Source organism: Notamacropus eugenii, chromosome 6, assembly GCF_028372415.1.
Source record: "Notamacropus eugenii isolate mMacEug1 chromosome 6, mMacEug1.pri_v2, whole genome shotgun sequence".
NCBI lineage: Eukaryota > Metazoa > Chordata > Mammalia > Diprotodontia > Macropodidae > Notamacropus > Notamacropus eugenii.
This window is the reverse complement of record NC_092877.1, coordinates 188925662-188951638: the sequence shown is the minus strand read 5'-3', so window position 1 is coordinate 188951638 and position 25977 is coordinate 188925662.

Below are 25977 nucleotides of genomic sequence, written 5' to 3'. Positions count from 1 at the left end.
ATTGGTGCATGATTTTCTGTTTACAGATGATGGGTCACTCAATAACTCCATAGCTTGAGAAAGTAGGGTTTTAATAAGGCATTGGTTTTAACAGTAGGTGTAGTGTGGAATATGGTTGAAATGTAAAGAAATTTGGGTAGTCTGAATAATGGGTTTGAAAGATTTGGAAAGAGAAATAAAAGCTTGATCTGAAATAGAAAGGCAAATAAGAAGGTTTGGGGACAAATAGAGGATGACAGGATATGGGTCCAAGTTGAAGCCTTTATCTCTTACCCCAAAAGAATTTTAGTCCTATTTATCTAAAGGACCTGGAAAACCTCACCTTGAAAGCTCCTTGGATTTCCCCACTTGGTCTGGCCATCTCTTAAGACCCATAAGCTTTTCATTACCACTATACCCACATCTCTGCTATACTTCCCACCCTTGAGCCTATCAAAATCCCATTCTATAGGTTACTGGTCATTCCCATCAAGATCCTCCCTAGAGTAGATCTTTATTCACCCCAGGGTACTGGTCATTTTCATCAATACCTCTAAAAACCCCAGGATACTGACTACTCCCATCAAGACCATCCCTGGAACCCCCAGACTACTAGTAAAACCCGAGATCCCTCCCACAGTCTCTCTGTATAAAAAATCCCTCTTGTCTCCATGAAGGCACTCAGATTCAATCTAGCTCAGATTCTATCTGATCCACTTGTTAATACAAGCCTCACAAATGGTGAGGCTTCTTAAGAGTCAACCCAATATGGTGAATTTTTAATAAGCTTTGTTTCTTTTGCTGAAGGAAGACAGGTCAAATTCATTTGAGCAGGACCCAGTGTGTTGGTATTTTAGGGTCCGGAGCACCCTAGACCTCAACAGGTGACATCCAAGTCCCTCCTGTGTCTAGTTAGTTGTTCTTGCATGGTTTTCTTCTGCAAAGACGGACAAGCACAACATCTGTGAGGAGACCCAGATGCCTGAATGGGGGTAACAGCTCCTCCTCTCCTGTCTGCTTCCCCCTCCCTTTCCTTCTCTTCAAAGGAAGGTGAATTTGTATGGCCAGAAGATGGCCAGTTAAGTTGGGTTTTACTGGCTACATCTCTTCCCTTCCTTCCCTTCCCTTCCCTCCCCTCCCCTCCCCTCCCCTCCCTTCAATTCCCTTCCCTTTCCTTTCTCAAAGCCTTAAACCCACTGCAATCTGAAGCTCATACTTTGGAGGATACAAGGGCTCTCTTCTGGACTCTCCTGGCTTAAAAGTGGTTATCAATAGTAACTGTTGCTGTTTCCCTTCCTTCCTGATATAACTATTTTTCTTTACCTCATTAAAGGGGCCATCCCGTGGCTACTTCTGAACGAGGTCTATTCACTGAATGGGCATTACCTCACCCTAAGTGAGTACCTGAATAGACCTTGGCCTAAAGGGGCTAAAGTCTCCCAGTGTATCCTGGGTCATCTCCAGTCATCCTGATGAATATCTGGTCACTGGATCCAGATGGCTCTGGAGGAGAAGTGAGGCTGCTGACCTGCACAGCCCTCCCTCACTCAAAACAAAGTCAAGTACAAGTCATGTCATCATTTCTCTGATGGCATGGTCTCCTTTGGCAGAAGGATGAACACAACAACAAGTGTTCTGAGTACCTTTGTACCAGCTTCAGATGGTTTAAGCATGTTAAGAGGATCTGAGCAAGTTTATTTTAAGTAGAATGGTTGAGAATGAAAATTATGTAGCTTGATTGGAAAGGTAATAAACAAAAGTATAGAAAGCTAGCAGGAAACACGCCCCTCTTGTTCAGAGTTATAAAGGGAGTGTCTGTGCTCTTCTTAACACATCATGCTGTGTTTATATCAATAATGCCAAGCATGATGAGACACAAATTCCAAACATCGTGGAAAAGGCCCAATGGATAAAGGAAATCTACAGCCATCTGTTGCCCTATGTATCACCAAGCTGGGCTTGTTGATTGTTAACTTTGTGACTGTCCTGGCACCGCTCATGACCCCCCCCCCAATTTTTCTCATTGCTTTGTTGCTTTTTATCTCCAGATCTCACCTTTTGAACCTTTGAACCAAGTTTGCATCCTCCAGGCTAATCACAATAACATTTCAGATAGCCCTGTCAGAAGGATACTAGCTCATACCCACCCATCATCCCCTAGACATAGCCTATTCTTGGTGCCAGTCAACCTACCCCTGGGAACCAATGAAACAGCCCTAGTCACCCTGAAGTAGTTCCTGAAGATGAGACCTCTGCCTATGTCCCCAAATGAATTTAAATCTCCACTGTTTGAAGAGGAATGCATGACCCTTGGCCTTTTCCCCAAATTAATTTGTACGTCCACTTCTTAGGAAAAACATGAGGAGATTCAAGTAGAATGGTCAATGAGAAGTCCATTATCTCAAGTACCATTTAAAGCCATTTGAGAAGACAATGTGATTCCAGTAGACTGCTCAATGAAGTATTGAAACTAAAGGGGGGAGAGGGAGCTTACCCCTTTGCTCTGGGATGAACAGTAGATAATAATAATAATAGATAATAATTTTCTCATCTCTCTCCTTCCCACCCTCCATGGGCAGGCAGGTTTTTCTCTACAATAATCCCTCACGTGGTGGCCTTGAGGCCACACATGGCCTTCTAGGTCCTCAAATCCAGCTGCCTTTTGACTGAATCCAAACTTGGCCGAATGAATCCTAATCTTTCCTGGCCAGTGAATGTTCCCCTTGATTGGGGGCATCCCTCTTAGGCATCTCCCTTTAGAAGGAGGCATCTCCCTTTAGAAGGAGGCATCTCCCTGAAGCAGCTCTGTTCCTTCGGGTGGCCCCTCTCCCCTGGCAGCTCTTCCTCCCTTAGGCAGCCACCTCTCCTTAAGTCAGAGTATCCCTTATGCTGCCTCTCCTCTGAGGGCTGGAGAAGCCTGGTGGATGTGTTGTATTATCCACAATTATAAACGCCTTTGCTTGATTTGGAGACTGCCAATTCATTTGAGATGCTGCTAAACTTTTGAGACCTGCCATTCACACACACACCTCGCACCTCATCATTTGTCCTGGAATCTCATCACTATCACTCAGTGGGACACAGACAAATACTTGTGATTGATCGATCAGCCAATAAGCTTTGTATAGTAAATGTTCATTCATTCATTCGTTTGCTAAACTAATATTCATTGAATGACCCTTATATGCGAGGTACTGTGCTAAGCCGTGTGGAGATTCCAAGATGAACATAGGTGCCTAGGAAGCTTGTACTGTACAAGTGCACTAGTAGGATTGAAATAGTCAGTGCCTTCTTCATTTCAATTTTCTTTTCATACTCGATTTATTTCTCTTATTTCAATCAGCTCTTTAACCAAATGGGAAGCCATTAAGTATTTAAATATTTCCATTGTCTGTAGAATGAAGTGTAATTATTTGATCTGAACTTTCTGGAGCTATATAGTTGTTAAGGAACAACACTTTCACTATTGACTTACTCCTCAGATTCGCCTGTAACCAAGCAAAAGTGTTCTTTAGTGGGAAGATAGGCTTTTGTTTGAAAGTTTTGAAGTTGCTGCAGTAAACTAGATAATCTCTACTATTGATTTAATGGTGTAATTCACAAGGTAGGAATCACTAACAGCAAGAATCCTGTATCCATTATCACTGTACTTTTCTGAGAGGGAGGGCCATACATTAAACATGCTATACCTCACTTAGCAAACTGTGCTAAGTTAATGATAAAAAATATAATATTGGCCCTAATCTTATGATGGAGTAGTGTTAGTAAAAATACTCTCTAGAAGTAAACCTCTCATCTCAGTAAATTACCTCTGCCGGGGACCCTAATAGTCTCAAATTACAACCATGGTCTCCCTGGAAGGAGTAATTTGTCTTAAATAGAACAAAACTTTACTTTCAAAAGGGAAATATATTTCTTTCTTGTAACTTGGTCTGATTGTTCCCACTACAAAGAACAATGATAATGGTATTCTCCAGAAGTTTGGGCAAGCTACATGACTTGGCTATGTAGTTGTTTAGGAAAAAATAATATTCACCTTTTTTAGAAAAGAAGCTGTGTTAAAAGTAAATGTAGATGCAAGCAGGGGTACAGAGGAATTAAATGAATATCATGTTTTGTTTCATAATTTATACTTGTAGTGGAGGGCTTGACTGGAGTATTTCTCATGGAGCTGTACATATATAATTTGATTCTGTGGAAGGTGTTCCATCTGGTCCAACTCTACATTATAGCATCATATATATGATGAGCCCCATGAAATTCACTGTATTTTTGATGACCATCCCAAAACTGGATGAGAAGGTAGTAGGTCTAACCAGATTGCCTTATTTGTCTAAATGACCATAACTTTTTATGTTAACCTTCAACACATAAAATGGTTTGACCAAATTCCTTATTTGGAGAGGGGAGAAAAGACAGCTCACAACCAGTTAGTTTTTGAATGAAAAATTTTCCCTAATCTTTTTCAGGACCTCAGAGCGAAGTGTCAATATGAAATTCATTATTGCATTCTAAATTATAAAATAGGATCTATATTTGAATGTCCTATTTCCCATTTTTAGAACATTTTAATAAGAGAATTAATAGAAAATGGCCATATTTGACTCAAGTTACAGTTCCTTTGAACCAATTGCAGTTGAAACTTAAGAAATACCTTTACTGAAAAATCAAAATCTATATGAAGATTTGGGTTAAAACTAAAATGATTTGGGTTTAAACTACTTTATATGATATGAGATTCAGTGGCAATATTTATTGGAGCTCTACTTTGACTTTTATATATGCACTAAGATCATCTTTTCTTTGAAATTGATCTGTATCATCTTCCAAGCTTTGAAATATCTTTCAAGGGATTATATTACCAATTAGAGATCATTATTTACAAGTCTAATATTGAAATCTACCTAATTAAACTTTTTTAAACATTATTTTTCTTAAGATGACAGGCAAGAAATGTAAGCATTCATCATATAGAAGGAATGTGGCTTAGTTAAAAGATCACCATTTTGGTCCTAAGTCTCAGCTCTGACACTTACTAGCACTGTGACCCTGAGCTAGTCACTTCATTTCTTTGAGGCTGTTTCCTGCCCAATAAAAGGCAGATGTTAATGTTTGTACTACTTAGCTCACAAGTTTTTTGTAAGGAAAACACTTTGCAAAGTTTAGGGCAACTGAATTAATATAATTTGCTATTATTAATAGTAGAAGAATGTGCTGACATCTACATCCAAAAATGATGCCACTGGTTGAATATGTACTTTGAGGGACAGGTTTAATATTGGTCAAGAACTGTGCTGAGGTATAAATTGAGCTGTCATTCTGTTGCAACTAAATATAACAACCAGGTAATCTGAAACCTTGAAACAAAACTCTTCTGTGTTCAAAACTGTCTGACCTATATAGTATCTATAACCCTGACTTCCCTTGCATGCATTTTAACCATCTAAACTAATTGCTTCAGGCTACAATTACCACTATATTTAAAAAAAAAAAATCTCAATATAGAAAATCAAGTCCTCTCCAATATTCTGAGATTATTATCATAACCTGCTCAGCTCTGTTCCCCTCTAGTCCTTCCAATCCTGGCAGCCGGATTTATTTAACTTCTCCTTCAAGATTTTCCTCTATCCTAAAATCAATCCTGGCCTCAGGCAGACTGTTAAAATATAGCCCTATGGCAATTGCTTCCTGGTCTAACTTTGATTCAGTCTTGCTTTGTATTCATCGCGACATATCCAAATTTTGACCTAATTTCCATCCTATTACATTAAAAAACAACTTTTCATAATCTTTTGAACATTTTATTGTTGCATTTGAGAGAGGAACCCAAAGAATTTTTTGTCTTGCTCTCTATTTCAGTGAGAATAAGGTTAGTTTATTTTCTTTTAAAGTATAAGACTTATTGTCTATGTTGTGTTATTTTAAACTCCTGTGCACTTTTCCTTTTGTCTCCATGAATCTGTTGATTTATCTGTTTGGAAGATACATTTATGTGCAGCTTTTCACTCTTAGATTTTTTGTCCTTCAGGATTTTTTGGTTTTTGTTTGTTTATATCAGGCTGCTTGCCCCATTATTTGGCCATTCCCCCTTCCACAAATATTTTTTTTTAGTGGGAGAAATATTTTCTGTTACACAAAAACCCTCTTTTGTTCTTCCCAAATCTGTGTGGCCTCCTTTAGCTTCCTCTCATTGCAAGGTGTGAGAGACCATCTGGGTCAAGAAAAGACTGACCAAAGCTCATATTCTAGGTCCCTTTCCCTCTGGTAATGTACAATTGAAGGTCTCTAAATTCCTCACAATTGGTCCCCACTGCAGCTTCCATCCCTTTTCACTTCAATTGTTGGGCAAATGTAATGGTAATTTAAATGGGAAGATCTTTCCCATTCATTAATAGGCCTGTGTGACCTGTTTACCTCACATGGAAGCCTAAGTCTCATGAATTTGATTACATGAAGCCTGTGGTGGGAGGATTTTGCTAAAGAGGTGGAGCAGGAAGGGTGGAAGAAGAGGAGGTGGAGTTAGAGCAGAGCTGAGGAAAATATTAGTCAGAGAGCAGTCAGAACTGAAGGACACAGGCAAGTCCGCAGATGGCTGTGAGTGAGAGGATGTTTTATATAAGGGAGACTGTTTGTCATTTGTTTAAGGGAACTGGCTTGTGGGAAGCCTTGCAGGGGTTAGGCTTGGTGCTGGTGTTGCCCTCTGCATTGTTATTGTGAATATTTTGTTGTTATGGCCTTTGTCGTTAGGATGAATTTAACTTTCTGGTATCTGAATACGTGTTTTGCTTCTATCTTTCATGTGGAGAGTCTGTTGTATTTCATGATTCAAAATTATACTGGTATAGTCATGGCCACTGTATTGGTTCTATAAATGGTGACAAAGAGGAGATCATGAAATATCATACATCAGTCAGGATGTAGAAAGTCTTTGAAGGAAGAAACATATATCCTAAAAGAAGGTTTCTATTTTGTGTAGCAATTTTTTCTCTTCTTGGGAAGGCTTTATTATTATGGATTTGTTCCATACTTATTTTGAGGTTTGGGGGGGTGTATATAGCTTATACTAAAAATAAATACTCCACCATCTTGCTGATAATGATTTATAAAATAATAATTGTTAACATTTGCATAGTACTCTTAACTTTGTAATGCCTATCTCATTTGATCCTTGCAACAATGCTGTGAAATAAAAATAAAACAAAGAAAAAAAAGACTAAGGTGGAAAGAGATAAAGTGATTTCTTTAGGATGACTTAACTAGTTTCTATGGTTTGATTTGCTCTTAGGTCTTGCTGAATCTAAGTCTATTGGTTTGTCCACTACACCAGTTTCTCAGGTAAGAAGTTTCCTGTCTTATATACCTTTTCTAAAATTCCTTCAGTTATTAAAATTCCTTCCCTCTCCCCAAGAACTAGGCCATTTATTCTTTCTAATTTCCCAACAAAACCATTCCTAGCCACGTTCACCCAGCACCACTTCTATGGAGCATGCATAGGACATCAAATTTCAGTAATCAAGATTACTCTTCTTGAACCTTAGTCTCTTGACTACCCATAATTTTGATCTGTGCTTCTGCTAGAGCCCTACTTCTTTTGGAACAATATTTTGGCTACAGACACTTGGCAGATGAGAGTGTCTGTGTGTGTTTTGCCTCAAAAGAAGGAAAGGATCCAGTAAACCCCAAGTCATCTGGACATCTTTTGACCGTTCAAATTTACCTTCCTTTGGAGAGGAGAATGAAGGGGAGGGGGAGGCAGACAGGAGAGGAGGAGCTGAGTAACCCAGCTAGCTGGTCCCCCATTCAACCAGCTGTGTCTGCTCACAGAATTCTGTTCATCCTTCATTGCTGAAGAAGACCATTTCATCAGAGAAATGATGACATGACTTGCACTTGACTTTGTTTTGAGTGAGCAAGGGCTGTTCAGGTCAGCATAGGAGCTTATTGAGTACTTATTGAACTGAATTCATAAACAAGTAAATGTGTATAAATTATATCAGAGGAGAAAAAAACATGCAGGCATGTTTATGGATGGTATATGGATAGTAATCAAGAATGTATTGTTAAATATGTACCAATTGGTTCACTGTGGAAAAAAAAAATCAATGACAAACTTTGAAGCTTAATTTGTATTACTAACATTTTTTCCCATCATTGTTTTAAATCTATACAATCAACAAACAATAAATCAAGCCCTGATTCCTGTTTTGCTGATTTCTAAGGTATAAATACTCACTCTGGTAATTTTATAATCTGCTCTCATGAGCCAGTTTGAACTTGCTACCTCACATTCCTGAGTGGAATATATAAATAAATAATTTATAAAATGTTATTTTACATGTAAACCCATACCTATGTCAATATGTTTCCATAATATTTAAGATTTTCTTTAATTCCCCATTAATTCTTTAAAAGATATTTTTTTAGATGCTACCTACAGTTTTCCTTTCTTCTGGTCAGAATTCTCACCATAAAAATTAAAATAGTCTTTATATTTATATTTTGTTTAAAATTTTAAGGAATTGAAGATTAATTACTGACAAAAGCAGTACCAGTTGTGTGCTAAAGCCATTAGCTTACCATACTGCTCTAAGACCTTAGATTTTTACCAATAATGGTCTCCATAGTTTTCTTTACTCAGACACACTAAACCAATCGAATTCTTTGGTTCTTGGTTGATATGCCAACCCTCTCTCCTCACACATAATTAGCTGTGTTACTCTTCTCTGAAATCCATCCAGTTACTATAGAAGAGTGACCAATACTGAAAGGAGTACTCCAGTGTGGTCTCATGTTTAAAATGATTACCTTTGACACTTAGCTCAGTACCTCATTGTGTAAAGCCCACCTCCCCATCACCAGCAATAATCTTAGCTTTTTGGTTGCCATATCCACTGGCAAACACTTCTAAACTTGGCCACTATCCCTCCATATCATGTCCTCACTCCTGGAGGGGGTGTTTCTTTTACTTGATTTCAAAACATAGCTTTACTTTGAAGTTTCCTAGTGTTCCTCACTCTTATTCCTTAATAAATGCTGAGCAATTGAGAGGGTGATACTGATCCTTCCAACTTTTGGGCACTTGTTTGAATATTAAGATAATGTTGTCAGTGACCAACAGTCTACTCTGTCTAATAGATTTTTTGACAGTTAATGAGTTTAAAGGGTGAGAGCGATTAGTGTATATCCTAGGGGATAAGTGTTGAGATTACAAAAACCACATTCACATACGGTAATAATAATTGGTAACCCATTTTGGTGATTTCAGCAGATGTTGTCAAATACTATATGAATACTGGATGACTCCTTTTGTTCTTACTAAGAATGACTTTGGAATTTGACAAGATTGTTACTGATCAATGATTTCTCTTTTCCTTGAAAGTAGTCTTTAGCATACTGCACTTTTAGTATCACCCTCCTACAGTCATCAAACACAACCTTATATCATTTTAATTAGTGTTGAATATGAAAATGCAAACTCATTTCCCTAAAATATTGTAAGCATAAATAAACAAGATGTCAACATATCTGCATGATAAGGAATTTTTAAATAACATATTACTTTCTCAAGAAGCTTAAAATCTTGCAGTTTTCTATTCAACCTATTATAGTTCAGCTTTAAACCCACATAAATCATCAGCATTTCTATGTATTACTAGCAAAGTCCAACAGCAAGAGATAGGAAGAAAAATTCCATTTAAAATAACTATATATTATATAAAATTCCTGGGAGTCTACTTGTGAAGACAAACTCAGGAACTATCTGAACACAACTATAAAACACTTATCACACAAATAAAGTCAGATCTAAACAATTGGAAAAATATTAATTGCTCATTTGTAAGCTAAGTCAATATTATACAAATGACAATTCTACTTTATTTAATACCATGCCAATCAAACTATTGAAAAATTATTTTGTAGAGTTAGAATAAAATAATAACAAAATTCATCTGCAAAAAGAAAAGCTCAAGGATATCAAGGGAAATAATGAAAAATGTGAAAGTAGGTGATCTAACCATACCAGATCTCAAACTGTATAATAAAGTGGCAATTATCAAAACAAACTGTTACTAGCTAAGAAATAGAGTGGCTGATCAGTGAAATAGAATAGGTACAAATATGAACATAGTAAATGACCATAGTAATCTACTATATGATGAACCCAAAGATCCAAACTTGGTTGAAAAAAAATAACTGGTTATTTGACAAAAACTGTTGGGAAAACTGGAAAACAGTACAACAGAAGGTAGGTATAGATAAACATTTCACACCGGATAGCAAGATAATGTCAAAAGGCAGACATCATTTAGACAGAAAGAGTGATCCCATAAGCAAATTGAAAAAAAAAAAAACATAGAACAGTTTATCTGTTAGATTTATGGTCAGGGAAGAAATAAGGACAAAAGAGGATATAGGTAGCATTATAAAATGTAAAATAGATCATTTTGATTGTATGTAATTAAAAAGATTTTGCACAAACAAACAATAAAACCCAATGCAACCCAAATTATAAGGAAAGCAGAAAAGTGGGGGGAAATTTTGCAACAAGTGTCTCTGATAAAGGACTGTTTTGTCTAATATAGATAGAACAGTCAAATTTATAAAAACACAAGTTATTTCACAACTGATAACTGATCAAAGAATATGAACAAGCAGTTTTCAGACAAAGAAATCAAAGCTATGCCATATGAAAAATGTTCTAAATCACTATTAATCAAAGAAATGCAGATTAAAACAACTATGAGGTACCACCTCATGCCTATAATAATGGCTAATATGACAAGACAGGAAAATTTTGGATGCTGGAGAGAATGTGAAAAAAATAGGACATGTACTTTTGGTGGAGTTTTGAACTGTCCAACCATTCCTCAGAGCAATTTGGAACTATACCCGAAGGACTTTAAAACTGTGTATACCCTTTAATCTAGCAATACCACTACTAGGGTTATATCCCAAAGAGATCATAGAAAAGGGAAAAGGACCTATTTGTACAAAAATATTTATGGCAACTCTTTTTGTGGTGGCTAAGAATTAGAAATGAAAGGGATACCCATCAATTGGAGAATGGCTAAACAGGCAGCGGTAACTGATTATAATGCAATGCTACTGTGCTATAAGAAATGACAAACACAAGAATTTCAGAAAAACCTGGAAAGTCTTCCGTGAACTGATGAACAGCGAAGTGAATAGAACCAGGAGAATGTTTTGTACGTAGTAGCAGCAATGTTGTTCAATGAAGAGCTGTGAATGATAGCTATTCTCAGCTGCACAATGATCTAAGACAATCCTGAAGAGCTAGTGATGAAGCATGCTATCTGTCAGTAGAGAAAGAACTGATAATGGTTGAATACAAACTGAAGCATTCTATTTTTCACTTTTTTCTTTCATATTTTTTCTTTTACAGAATAACTAATATAGAAATGTTTTACATAATTGCACATGGATAAGCTATTTCTAATTGGTTACCATCTCAAGGAGGCAGGGAGGGGAAAGAGAGGAAGGGATGGACAGAATATAGAGCTCCAAACTTTAAATTAAAATGTTAAAAATTGGGGGGGGGGGAAGAAATTGCCAGACACAAGACAATGTCTTTCTTCTAAGCTTTCACTAACTCTGCTATTCAAGCAAGCAAAGGCATTGAATAAACAATCTCTATCATGAGGGAAATATTATATAAATGACCTAGAGCCCTGGGTTTATAATAGTTTTTTTTAAATCAATATCTATGTAAATAAGTGAAAATATTATTAAAAAATCTGTTTATACACAGGCATTACAGATCAGATGGTTTATGTCAAATCTGAAGAAAAACATTAGCATGACATAGGTTCAAATCCTAATATTACTTCTTATAAACTGTAATAATTTAGTTATTTTTCTCTTCCACCTCTGTATGCTTCAGTTTCCTTATCTACAAAGTGGAAATACTAATCTCAGTAGTGTGAACCTTACAGGATTGTTGTGACACTCAAAGATAATAATTTATATAAAATGCTATAAGAATAGTGGATTGTTTTTGTTGCTGTTGCTTTGTTAATATTGTCCACATTGTTGCTTTCACTGGTGTAGGAAGCTCCCTGGAAAGGAAAAAAACCTTTTATCAAGGCAGATAAGAAATTGTTCAGAAAAATGATTTGTTAGAAAGTTTCCTGAAGCACTGAGAGGTTGGGTGACTTGTCCAGGGCCACACAATCATTAATTATGTGTCAGAAGGAGAAACTTGAAAGCTTGTCTTGGCCAGCATTCTAGGCTGATATCCGTTTTTCCAGTTAAAAATAACACTTATAATTACCCAAATCTTAATTTTACAAATTCAAATACCACCTCCTCTGGAAACCTATGGATAGCCCCAGCCCTCAGTGAGCAATTACCCCTTTCTCTGAGTTTTCATTTTCACTTTGTACCATTCTTTTAGGGAAATAATGATATGTAGTATGCATTGTGCCTTAAGCACTTCCTCCTTGTTCTCTCCATTTTGATATTATATTCCTAGGGTTGGGAATCATGTCTTGTTCTCCCACAGCACCCACCACAGTGTTAAGCAAAAAAAAAAAAAAAGCACTTAGCACAAAGTTGATTGATATCAAAATCTTACAGTACTAATATTTTCAATAATTCATTTTTTCTTGGCACTATTTTAGCACCATATGAAGAGTTCAAAACTATTTGTTTTTTTCTAACTTAAGTTTATTTTTAGAATATTTGTCATTTACTAAGTATGTTCCAAATTTTCTGTCTCAGAGGTAGAAGGATTTGTTCTATCTTTAATAACAGTAAACCAATAGATTCAATAAACTAATAAAACCAAACCAAGGGCTGTGGTTTCGGTGGAAAATGAAGCTGAGTTTCTCTGTCTTTCAAAGTCAACACAGGAAATTTGACATTCACTTTGCTATCAGTCCTTTTTCTTTGTTAAAGGTGTTGACATTTTTTCCCATGATCCTAAATATCTCCAGCTGCTATAAAATTTTATACTCAGGTCTGGTGACCTAATGAATGAATTAATGAGTTGAGTGAAATGGATAAATTTGTTTCTTTTCTCAGTATGAGACTATAAAGGAAATTTAGGAAAACAGCAGGTTCAATGAATATGAAGACAAAGGACCTTTATTAGAATCTTTGGTCTTCTATATATCACTTTCATTATAACTTCTGTAAAATCATTTAAACTTGTAAGATTCTGGGAAGATGGCAAAATAGGTCAGAAAACCTTTGGCTCTCTAAATTTTCTCTGCAAAAAGAAAAGTCAAGATCACCTCAGAGCAGCATAAATAAACACAAGGTAAAGCAGTAGTCCATCTAAGACAATTAGAGAAGACCCCAAGAAAGATCTGACCTCCTGGAGCAGAGATTCAGGCTGAATGAAGTGCAAGCACTTCCAGGTCTGCAGAATCATCAAACCAGTCCTGGGGATAACTGAGAGGAGACGTAGTCTCAGTCTTAGAAACTTTTGTCTTGTATATAGTGGGGGCATCTGAAGACTGAGTAGATAAAGATTGAAGGACTTTCTACTGCCAACAGACGCCAAGCATAGCTGTCCTGACTAGATGCCTCGCAGGCTGTGGCTGCAGAGAGAGGAGCTAGCACACACCTAATGAGTACAGTACTGTGGAGCAGGGACCCTATTGGCTGTGGGCTTTGCAGGAGAGCACAGTCCCTGGTTTCAGATCTGAGGCAGAGAGGACAACTATAGTTTGCAGCCACTGGCAAGACCACAGGGATAAGATCATTTGCAAGACAGTGTGCCTTGGAGCCTTAGCCTTCATGGCTTAGGAGTACAGAGCCCAAGGTTGAGTCATGAGCTAGACCTCAGAAAATAACAGTAAGAAGGACTTGCAACTTGGGTCATCATCCTCCATACCTTGGAACTAATTGCACTAATAGTTGCTAAAAACAAAATAAAACAAAAAATTAGTTTAAAAATGAGTAATCAAAGGAGAAAGAACCCAAACATAGGTTGTCACTGTGGGTATAGAGAATATCTGGATTCATATTAAAAAAAAATAATGGAGCTAAAAAAGGAACTCCTTTTTTGATGAGAAATGTCAAATGGTCACAAGTCCAAAAAGAGTTCTTGGAAGAATTTAAAAAAGGACTTTAAAAAATAAAATAAGTGAGATGGAGGAAAACTTAAAGAAAAAGTCAGAGCAATCAAAGAAAATTATGAAAAGAAAGTCAACCACCTAAAAATAGAGAATCAAAAACTTAAGAAAAAATGATTCCTTGAAAATTAGAATGAGGCAAAGGAAAGTTAATGAAATTCTAAAGACAGTAAGAAGGGGAGAAAATCTAAGACTTATGGAAGTGATTGTAGAAAACTGAAAGCAAATTAGTTAAAAAAAGAGAAATCATAAAACAAAATCAAAAGAATGGAAAAAAGAGAAAAGAAAGTGAAACATTTTAGCAGAAAAACAACTGATCTGGAGAAAAGATAGAGGAGAAATAATACAAAAATATTTGGACTACCTGAAAATTATGATCAAAATAATTCTTGATGCAACATTACAGGAAATTGCTAAGGAACACTGCCCTGAAATTCTAGGACAAAAAGGAAATGCAGAAATAGAAAAAAAATCCACCAATCACCACCTGAAAGAAATCCTAGAAGGAAAACTTACAGCAACATCATAGCCAACTTTCAAAGCTCCCAGGTTAAGGAGAAAATATTGGAAACAATGAGAAAAGAAATTAAATATCATGGAGCTACAATAATAATTATGCAAGACCTGGAGCTAATGGATTCAAGGGTCACAGGTCTTGAAATACTGTATTCCATGGAGCAAAAGAGCTGAAGTTACACCAAGGGTAACTTGCCCAGCAAAGTTAAGTATAATTCTGAACAAAAAAGAAGTGAGTATTTAAGGAACTCAAAGATTTTCAGGTTTTTGTGATAAACCTGAGAACTTAAGGAAAATTCAACATATAAGAAGAAATAATAAGGAGAAATAGTAAGGTAAACATTAAAGACCAATTATAAAGGACTAAGGTCAAATTGTTTACTTACAATATGTGAAAACATTAAGTATTTTTATGATTGTCATGATTATTTGGGTAGTGTGAAAGAAAAGCTTGGACTGAGCTGAGTGTGATGGGGTGAGTAAAAAAAATAAACTAAGGAGGGAAAGATAATAAAAGAAGTAGTTATGTCATAAAAATGAGGTATAAAAAGATAAAAACTGATACAGAAGAAGCGAGTAGGGAGGATAGTGGGTAGTGCTAGAATCTTACTCTCCTCTGGAATAGGTTAAAGAGGGAACTATATATATATAATATATGTATTATATATATATATGTATGTATATGTGTAAGACTCTACTAACTTCAAAAAGAAATAAGAGGGCAAGGGGACAGGGTTAGGGGAGAGGATAAGGGAGAAACTTTTACGGGCATGGGTAGGTTAAGGAATGGGAGGAATAGGTAGAGGGTAGAAGCAAAGCAAGGTGAAGAGGGAGAGGGTAAGAAGGATGGTGAGGAAAAATAGGAAGGAGGAAAATATACAAATAACTGTAATTTAGAATGCGAATCGGGTGAATTGATCCATGAAACACTTTGTTTAAATATAAATAAACTCAGATCTAAACAACTGAATATTTATTGTTCCTAGGTTGGTAAAGCCAATATTTTCTTTTAATAACAGTTTCACCTCATTAATCTATCTATTCAATGTCATTCTAATTAAAATACTAGAAACAAGATTTTATTGACTTAGAAAAAATAATAACAAAGTTTATTTGGGAGAACAAAAAGTCAGAGACTTTAAAAAAACAAGGATGGGGAAAGATGTAAAGGAAGTAGACTCGGTAGTATGAGACCTTAAACTGTACTATAAGGCAAGAGCAATGCTGAGGTATAAAAAAGATAATTTCAGTCATTTTAATTAAAATTTTCTTTTATGAATAAAACCTATGTAACCAAGAACAGAAGTAATGAAGAAAATTGGGGGAAAATTTTCATAGACATCTCTCAGACAGGATATGAATGGATTGTAATGTTGCTGAGGTGTGGGAAACGACAAGCTGATGGATTTAGAAAAAATGGAAAGATTTGCTATGCAACTTCAGAGAAACAGATGATCGGAGAAAATAAGCATAGAATGGTCCTACAAATGTATGTTTCTAGATATGTATGGGTATATATACATGTACACCTGCATACATACACACACACACACACACACACTCAGTTGTAGCCTTCTTTAGCTTTAGAGGGAGGGAAAAATAAGGTAAAAAGTGTACAGCAGAGGTCAAAAGAAAACCAACATGGAAACAAAGGAAAGCTGAGAAGCTTTGAAAACAACATGTAGTATTTATTTTCTAGGTATTCTTGAAATGAAATTTGTTATTTTACATTGTAATCTCTCATGATTAGTAATTTTTTTTCTTTTCTCATTTTGTATTTAAGCTAAAAATACAAAAGAATTTACAACAAAAAGAAAAATCTCTTAAATTTTTTGGGACTCAATATCCTCATTTTTAAAAGTGAAAGATTTAGAAAAGGCAACTTCTAAGGTCCCTTCTGTTCTAAATCTATAATCCTATAAGAATGTGCAATTTCCCAAAAACAATCAATTTAATAAAATTCAATTATTATTTACCATCTACTAATACAATCCTAAGCAAACAGAATATAAAGAAGAAAATGATACAGCTCCTTCCTTTAAAGAGCTTGCAATTTAATGAGAATATATAAAAAGAAAATAACTTATACATAAATTGTTATGATAAATGTAGAGTGTAATGGGACAGAAGACAGAAAAGAATCAGACAAAATTCTGTAAGAAATTTGAAGAAGGGCAGATTATTTTCACAGGGTGTTACTGAATAAGAATAATGAAGAAGGTAGCATCTGGATCGAATCTTGAAGAAATATTTTTTAATTAAATTTCATTTTAATTTGTGGAATACAACAAGCATTTCCATAACATAGTACAATAAAGAAGATGATTGTACATGAAACTGCAAATCTGCTATGCCTGACTTGCTATCCTTTTCAAATATACAAGAAAATTATTCTGTAAATTTCTTTTTTTTCTTCCTTCTCCCTCCAAAAAAGACTACTGTTAGACAGATATTGGCATACATGTAAAATTATCCTATACATACTTTATCAATTCTTTTTCTGGATGCAAATAATGTCTTTCTTCACATGTTTTTATAGCTAATTTGGGTATTTATAATAGTCAAAATAACTTAATTATTCAAAGTTGTCCTCAAAACAATATTGCTGTTACTGTACAAAGTTTATGAAAGCTTTTTCTTGCAACATCACATAGGGCTAGATAGTGAAAGTATTATTATCTCCATTTAAGTAAGGAAAGGAAACAGGGTAGTAGGAGTAAGGATGAAGACTTGAATACAAATTCTAGTACTGTAAAACAAGTGGTCCCAGGTCAAGGATCTTTCTACTTGAACAGTCTCTCTCATAAAGAAGTTGAGGTCCATGGATGAAGTATCTTGCCCAAAGTCTTGTGACTAGTAGGCTGCAAAGTCAGGAATAACAAACAAACTTATGTCTTCTGATTACCTGTCTAAAGCTCTATTCTTTCTACCACTCAGTCACACCTTTCTCTTCTATTATCTTTCTATCCCAAGGGCCTTGTATCTACTACAGGAAACTGATGAATGTTTGTCAAATTGAATATAAGGTGTGACTATAAAGTAATAAGCCCAATTCCAGAAACACAGACTTGCATGAAAATAAGTGCGTGATCTGGATTTTGTAGTCACCAGAAAATGAGTGTAAAGGTAGCCAGTCTAACCTAAAAATTCAGTAATACTATGTTTCTCCTTTATATTGCTTATTCTCTTCATGAAATGAAAATGGGAAGTGGTACTTAAAGGGAATTCCTTCCCCAAATGTATCTATAATAACATTAGTTCATATTTATGTAGGATTTTAAGGTTTGTAAAGCACTTTAAATGTGTTATCTAATTTTATCTTTATAATAAACCTTCAAAGTTATGACCTCCCACTCTCTTGATGGCAACAATGCCTTTCCAATGCCCAGGTCCTCATTTTAAAAAAAAAACCCTCTACATTTTTATCATGCTTACTAGACATATTTCTAATTCCATGGTAAGTATAGAACCATAGTATAATCAGTTTGATACCTTAAGGTTGGATTACAGCTTCATATTTTGCTGAAGATTTAAACTTATGCTTAATGCTTCAAGTAAAATATATTTACTTGGTGGATAAAATACTTAGCTATGGTTGTTGTTAACTCTGAGCATACTGCAAAAACTCTCTCTCTCCATATTTATATATGTATATATATATATATACATATATATATATGCACATGCACATACATATATAAACTCTACACACATACATACACATGCATATACACAGTTTTCTTTCAGGGTATCACTTCCCATTTGCCTAGTTACATTCCTAGAGAATTGTAATTGGTGACATATAGGGTCAGGATGAACTACTTTGCCTAGGAGCAGCTGGTAAATTCCTAAGTTACTACACATAGAAGAACGTGGAGAATAGGGAGACTTTACAAACAAGGTCAGTGTTTCAGAGTCAGTTTTCAACTAGTAATGTTCAAAAGAAGATGAGAATCTGGAATACATTTTTTCATAGAAAGAGCACTATAAATGGTCATAAGCTTCCAAAAGCAGCATATGAAAAACTCCTTAAACCATAATGTAGAAAATTGTAATATACTATAGTATATTATAGTACTATAAAACAAGTGGCATTTACAGTACTGTTGCTATAAAAAAAAATGTGTTCAGAGTTCCAATGTAGCAGCCCCAGCAATGGGAGCAAGCATAGATTCTTCTAGCTCCAAGTCCCTGCTCATTGTTCTCAAGGTTTAGGAGAAGAATTCCAACGGTATGTAGGAGCTGCTAAACAGAAGATCTCAGAACAGGATCAGGAGAGAGAATAGTCCAGGAATAGAATGACTGATGAAGGAGATAGAATAAGGTGAAAGAATAGAAAGTGATTAGTGAGAACAGCTGGAAGAATATTCCTTTTTATGTGGGTCCTAGAATGTGTAGTTAACAATTAGGCAAAAAGAGAAAATGCCCATGGGGGACAATGGGAGTGGACCAAACTGTGATCCCAAAGAATAACTTGAGTGATTAGTATTCTTTAATGGCTATGCCATGGTGGCCATGCTGACTCCGTATATGAAGTTTCTCTGCATCTTGGTATAGTGGAGAGAATGGGAGGGGCTAAAGGCAGGTGGTCACTTCCCTCTCTTTCTATCTTTTCTTCTGCCCTTTCTCTGCATTGACTAGAAATAGGGTGAAGGGAAGGAAGGGAAGAGAAAGTTGTAAAATATCTTTATATCTCTCACTAATTGGCAGAAATATAAGACTCAGTTTTACATTCTGAAATAGGGAAAATATACACAATTAGGGAATATTTATCTAGGTAATACTGTAAATGGGGTTTGACAAATGTCTAGATTATTAAATATGGCATCACCATTGTGGAAACATTTGAAACCTGCTCCTAGAAGGGGTGTACGTGTGAAATTCTGTGTTGGCCTAACACATGATTAAGGGTAACCTTTCCCATTAACCAGTTCCATTAGTTGGAAGTATCTGTGTCTTTAAAACTACCTGACCAAGTACAATCAGTTTCTGATGTTCATGTCAAAGGGTGAATTGCTACTTTACTCACAGCAGGTGACACCATGTGGTAAGAAGGGAGGAAAAACAGAACTGGGTTTTTTTTATGTTCTAAATTTCCTTTTTCAGTTCTAGATGCAGTGAGAGGAGGCCTTGTGATGGACTGGGAACTCAATCCATGGGGATCTTGGAACCTAGGATTCGAGGCAGAATATTGAAGACAGCTCAGATGGGTCCAGGATGCTAGCAGTAGGGCTTTGGTCTTGAACTTGGTGGATATAATGCTCTGTAGGAACTGAGTTAAGCTGTGAATTTAAACCACCTCCCTTTCCTAAGGACAAGGAGATAAAGGTTAATTAGGACCCCTAGGTATTGAGGAAAATGTTTGTATTGTTATAACTTTGAAGTAAATATCCCTTTATAAAAGTTGGCAAGTCAAAAAGCATTTATTAAATTGCTACTATGTATCAGGAGCTGTGCTAAGCCCTGGAAACACAAAGGGGGAGGGGGGGAGCAGAGAGAGAGAGAAAGAGAGAGAGAGAGAGAGAGAGAGAGAGAGAATTAACCTAATGAAAGTAGTTCATTGGAACTGAGTTGTGCACTAACACTGGGACCCTAAAAATGGAAGACAAATTTAGTGGCTGCTTTAGACGGTGGCAGAAAAAAAAGCCACCTCCTCCAATTCCTTATGGCTACTGGAGAGTTCTGGGGATTGGGGAAATGTAACAGAATGGAGCCTGGTCTTCAGATAGTCCCATGCTATACTACATAACTACCCATTTTAGGATAATTGAGTTAGGGAAGTGACCTAACAAGCAACATTTAATAAAGGAAAGGCAGCAACTAAGAAGATGAAAGTAGGCCTTTCTTTAAATCATGAACAGAAAATGACAAAGTTCTGTTTACCAAATTTATCCTCTAACTTGAACACTGTCAATTTTGTTCCCTCTGTGAAAGAAAATTGGCTTTGCCCTGCAAAGGATAGGGGGACAGGGCTTATAGGGAGGTAAACAAGATGAGTAAAGATAGAGAGCACCTAATTACCTCGGATGAATTCAAGATAGCTGGTCCAGACGAACTCTATCTTCAGGAACTAAAAACAAAAACAGAAACAAAAATGACTAAAACAAAACTGGAAGATGTATTTGTTAAGCCATTGTTAGTGATACTTGAATGATCATGAAAAAAGGAGAGGAGTATTGCAAGACCAGATAAGGGCAAACATTATTTTTTTTTTTTCATACCAAAATGAATAGGCATTTTATTCTTTCCTTTAGTGGAATGTGATGAGAGTAGACTTCATGTTTTTCTCTCACCTCCCCTCTTTATCCCTCCACTAATGAGTCTTTTGCTTGCCTCTTTTATGAGAGATAATTTGCCCCATTCAATTCTCCCTTTCTCCTCCCAATATCTTTCTCTCTCACTGCTTGATTTCATTTTTTTTAAGATATGATCCCATCCTCTTCAATTCACTCTGTACACTCTGTCTCTATGTGTGTGTGCGTGTGTGCATGTGTGTGTGTGTAATCCCACCCAGTACCCAGATACTGAAATGTTTCAAGAGTTACAAATATTGTCTTTCCATGTAGGAATGTAAACAGTTCAACTTTAATAAGTCCCTTATGACTTCTCTTTGCTGTTCACCTTTTCATGGTTCTCTTCATTCTTGTGTTTGGAAGTCAAATTTTCTTTTCAGCTCTGGTCTTTCCATCAAGAATGCTTGAAAATCCTCTATTTCATTGAAAGACCAATTTTTCCCCTGAAGTATTATACTCAGTTTTGCTGGGTAGGTGATTCTTGGTTTTAGTCCTAGTTCCTTTGACTTCTGGAATATCCTATTCCATGCCCTTCGATCCCTTAATGTAGAAGCTGCTAGATCTTGTGTTATCCTGATTGTATTTCCACAATACTTGAATTGTTTCTTTCTAGCTGCTTGCAATATTTTCTCTTTCACCTGGGAGTTCTGGAATTTGGCCACAATGTTCCTAGGAGTTTCTCTTTTTGGATCTCTTTCATGTGGTGTTCTGTGGATTCCTTGAATATTTATTTTGCCCTCTGGTTCTAGAATCTCAGGGCAGTTTTCATTGATAATTTCATGAAAGATGATGTCTAGGCTCTTCTTTTGATCATAGCTTTCAGGTAGTCCCATAATTTTTAAATTGTCTCTCCTGGATCTATTTTCCAGGTCAGTTGTTTTTCCAATGAGATATTTCACATTATCTTCCATTTTTCCATTCCTCTGGCTTTGTTCTGTGATTTCTTGCTTTCTCATAAAGTCCTTAGCCTCCATCTGTGCCATTCTAATTTTGAAAGAACTATTTTCTTCAGTGAGCTTTTCAATCTCCTTTTCCATTTGGCTAATTCTGCTTTTGAAAGCATTCTTCTCCTCATTGGCTTTTTGAACCTCTTTTGCCAATTGAGTTAGGCTAGTTTTCAAGGTGTTATTTTCTTCAACATTTTTTTGGGTCTCCTTTAGCAGGGAGCTGATTTGCTGTTCATGCTTTGACTTCATGTCTCTCATTTCTCTTCTCAGCTTTTCCTCCACCTCTCTAACTTGATTTTCAAAATTCTTTTTGAGCTCTTCCATGGCCTGAGCCCATTGAGTGGGCTGAGACACAGAAGCCTTGATTTCTGTGTCTTTGCCTGATGGTAAGCATTGTTCTTCCTCATCAGAAAGGAAGGGAGGAAATGCCTGTTCACCAGGAAAGTACCCTTCTATAGTCTTATTTCTTTTCCCTTTTCTGGGCATTTTCCCAGCCAGTGACTTGACCTCTGAATATTTTCCTCACACCCACCTCACCTCCTGATCCTCCCAGCCAGTGTTTGGGGTCTGAGATTCAAATGCTGCTTCCAGCCTCAGGGCTTTGGGCGGGGGCAGGGCTGCTATTCAGTGTGAGATTAAATTCAGATGCTCAGGTGAGGGCAGGGCTGCCTCTCAGGCTCAGTTCCCTCAGGGAGTTTATGCACAGACCTTCAACAATGGATCCAGGCTCCTGCCTGCTTGGGGAGCCCTGGTCTGGCGCTGCCCTTCAGCTTCTGTCTCCCGAGGGGGCCCCACTCCCCCCTCGACCCGCCAAAGGGACTCTCTCACCGACCCCCGTCACCTGTGGGTGGAGGTATTTGTGTGGCCGCTGGAGATCCCGTCCCTGAAGCCCGCTCGGATCTGTTCCTCTCGGTGCCGTGGCCACGGCAGGGCTGTACTCAGCTCCCAGTCCCGGCGCCCAGTCCGCAGCACGAAGGACCTTTTATGAGAGGTTTGCAGGTCTCTCCGGAACAGAAATCTCCCTCGCTCCAATGTTCTGTGGCCTCTGGGTGCAGAATTCGCCGTGAGTTACTTCTTTGTAGTTGTTCTATGGGTTGTGGGTTCAGAGCTATGTGTATGTGTGTCTTTCTACTACGCCATCTTGGCTCCGCCCCCTAAGGGCAAACATTTTTCCCAATTTTAACAATCAGAAGAGAGTAGAATTTGAAAACTGCAGATCGATAAGCATGGCTTTAATGCTTGGGACAATTCTCGAGTAGATTAGGAAAGGAAGCGGTAATTCCAGAGTCAACACGCTTCTATCAAAGATAAGTCACTCTAGACTAACTTTATTTCCTTTGTTGACAAGACTGGTAAACTGTTATATCAAGGGAATGCTGTCAACATAGGCCATCTCTGTTTTAGTAAAGCCCTTTTTAAAGTAGTTTATACTATTCTTTAGTGTGTTCGTCCTTTGTTGCCGAAGAAGACCATGCCATCAGAGAAATGATGACCTGACTTGCACTTGACTTTCTTTTGAGTGAGGGAGGGCTGTGCAGGTCACCAGCCTCACTTCTCCTCCAGAGCCACCTGAATCCAACGACCAGATATTCATCAGGATGCCTGGAGATGATCCAGGATGAGGCAATTGGGGTGAAGTGACTTGCCCAAGGTCACACAGCTAGTGAGTGTCAAGTGTCTGAGGTGAGATTTGAACTCAGGTTCTCCTGACTCCTGCACACCACCTAGCTGCTCCTTATTCTTTAGGAAAAGATGAAAAGATGCTAGTAATACATTTAAACATATTCAAAATTAGTTGAATGATTGGACTTAGGATATTTAAGACTTGGTAAATATTACTTTGACAGAAGATCTTCAGTGGGATACCCTAGGGATATGTATTTTGCTCTCTGGGGTTTAATACTTTTATCTATGATGAAGATATTCTCAACAAGTCTGCAGATGACACAAAGTTGGGAGGAAGAGATAACACAAAGGAGGTCAGAGTCAGGATCCTAAAAGAGCTTCACAGGCTAGAGCATTGGGCTACAATTCAATAGGTATAAATACAAAGCTATAGATGTAAGTTAGTCGAGCAGTTACTTTTACTTAATATAGGTGAAGCTACATAGCACAATGGATAGAGTACTGGACCTGGAGACAGAAAGATTACCCTTCCTAAGTTCAAATCTAGCCCAGATACTTATTAGCTATGTGACCCTGGGCACATCACTTAGCCCTTTTTGTCTCAGTTTGTCACCTATAAAATGAACTGAGAAGGAAATGGCAAACCACTGTAGTATCTTTGCCAAGAAAAAATCCCAAATGGGGTCATGAAGAGTTGAACATGACTAAAACAACTGAACATCGGCATTACTTAGTTTACTTAGCTATGTTTTTGGGAAAAAAAATCTGGTGAGGTTTAGTGTATTGCATACTTGATATGTATCAGCAGTATGATGTGGCAGAAAAAAATGTTGATGTGATTTTGGTCTTCATAAAATAATCAAAGACTCAAGGAATAAAGAGGTATTTAACACTGTTAAGATTGAAAATGTCCTAAGAAGCACAACCAGAATGAGGAAGGGCCATTGCATGTGTGAATTTATTGAAGGAACTGGGGTGTTTAACTTAGAGTATAAAAGACTCTTGGGAAGATGATAGTTATCTCCAAATATATATTTAAAAGACTGACATGTAGAAGAAGAATTTGATGTGTTCTGTTTGGTTACAGATAACGGAACCAGGAAAATTTGGTCTTTGTGTAAGGAAAAAAAAATCCTAAATGATGGTGTCTTAACACATCCCTCCCAACCTCACCCCTTTCAGAGCAGGTGTATTTATCTCTGACTATTTCCTATTGGCCATAATGGCTCTATTAACTAGATACTGATTCTGAATGCTTGGGTATACTAAGCTATAATTCTCACTCTTCATGGTTTTTTCCTCCTGCATAACTCCCTGAACTCAGGCGGATATAGGGTGGGATTTACTTCCCAACACATGGCCACAGGACAAGAGCTCATAGCCTTCCAGGTAAACCTTTGCCCAGGATAGGTCTACTTCCCACTTATACCTTCTTTCTTTTGGTAAAATTCTGTGTGAGATTTTGAAGGACATCTGGCATCTGCCCCATTCTGGGTACTCTAGCAGCAGGGTATTGGCTACCTGAACCACTGCAGTAGTAATAATGGCATGGAGTAGTGAAAACAGACCAACCCAGAGGGAAATTATGTGTGTGTGTAGTGGGGGGAGGGGGAGGGAGAGATACTTGATGAGTCAAATTGAATTAAATTCTCTCTTAACGTGTTAGATGTTAGAGGGTGAAGCAATGAAGGACTAAGACGCAAAAACGGGAAATTTTAATTAAAGGCAGCCCCTTGTACTCATGAAGTATTTCTAGATTCTTGTTGTAATGCTTCGATGAGGACCTAAGCCCTTTAGGGGGCTGCTAGATGGCACTGGGCACCTGTAGTTAGGAGAAAAGGAAGTTTGGAATATCTCTAAATATAGACTGCACATTTCACAGTTTTCTGTAGTGACAAGACTACACCTAGGCATATTTATTAAAGTCTGTTATTACTTTATACATCCACTGGCTCTCACTGGAGAATGCTTCTCATTTCACATCCACTGCTCCAACTGACAAATCTCTTTACTGTTGGTTAAATTTACTTCTCCTCAATCTTGTGTAGTATTCATGGAGAAAGTATTTTCTTTTTTAAATGCTATTTAGACCAGAGAATTAAGTATCAAATCCAAGATCACCACAGCCTATCTGATAGTCCATTGTGCAAACTAAAACTTATATTTTGACTAAGAATGCAATCAGAAGGATGAGTCAATAAAAAATTTGAGAGGATAAAGAGGTTCCCAGATGGCTAAACCTGACTAAACAGATATAGTGAAATATCTCAATTAGACATTTTGTGGCTATTAAGAAGTTAAAACATCAAAATTCAAACTGCATTAAGTGTTACATATCAATAACTCATTGTAAGGGAACAAATTATTAATGACTGCAGTCCTCTTTGGGAATATTACTATAATCTAGTTGAGTGAAAGATCTACATGACAGAATATTTAGGGATTGAAGAAATGATATTTAGAGTAGTGAATTTATTTACTAAATACTACCAAGATATGCCAGGTCACAACAAC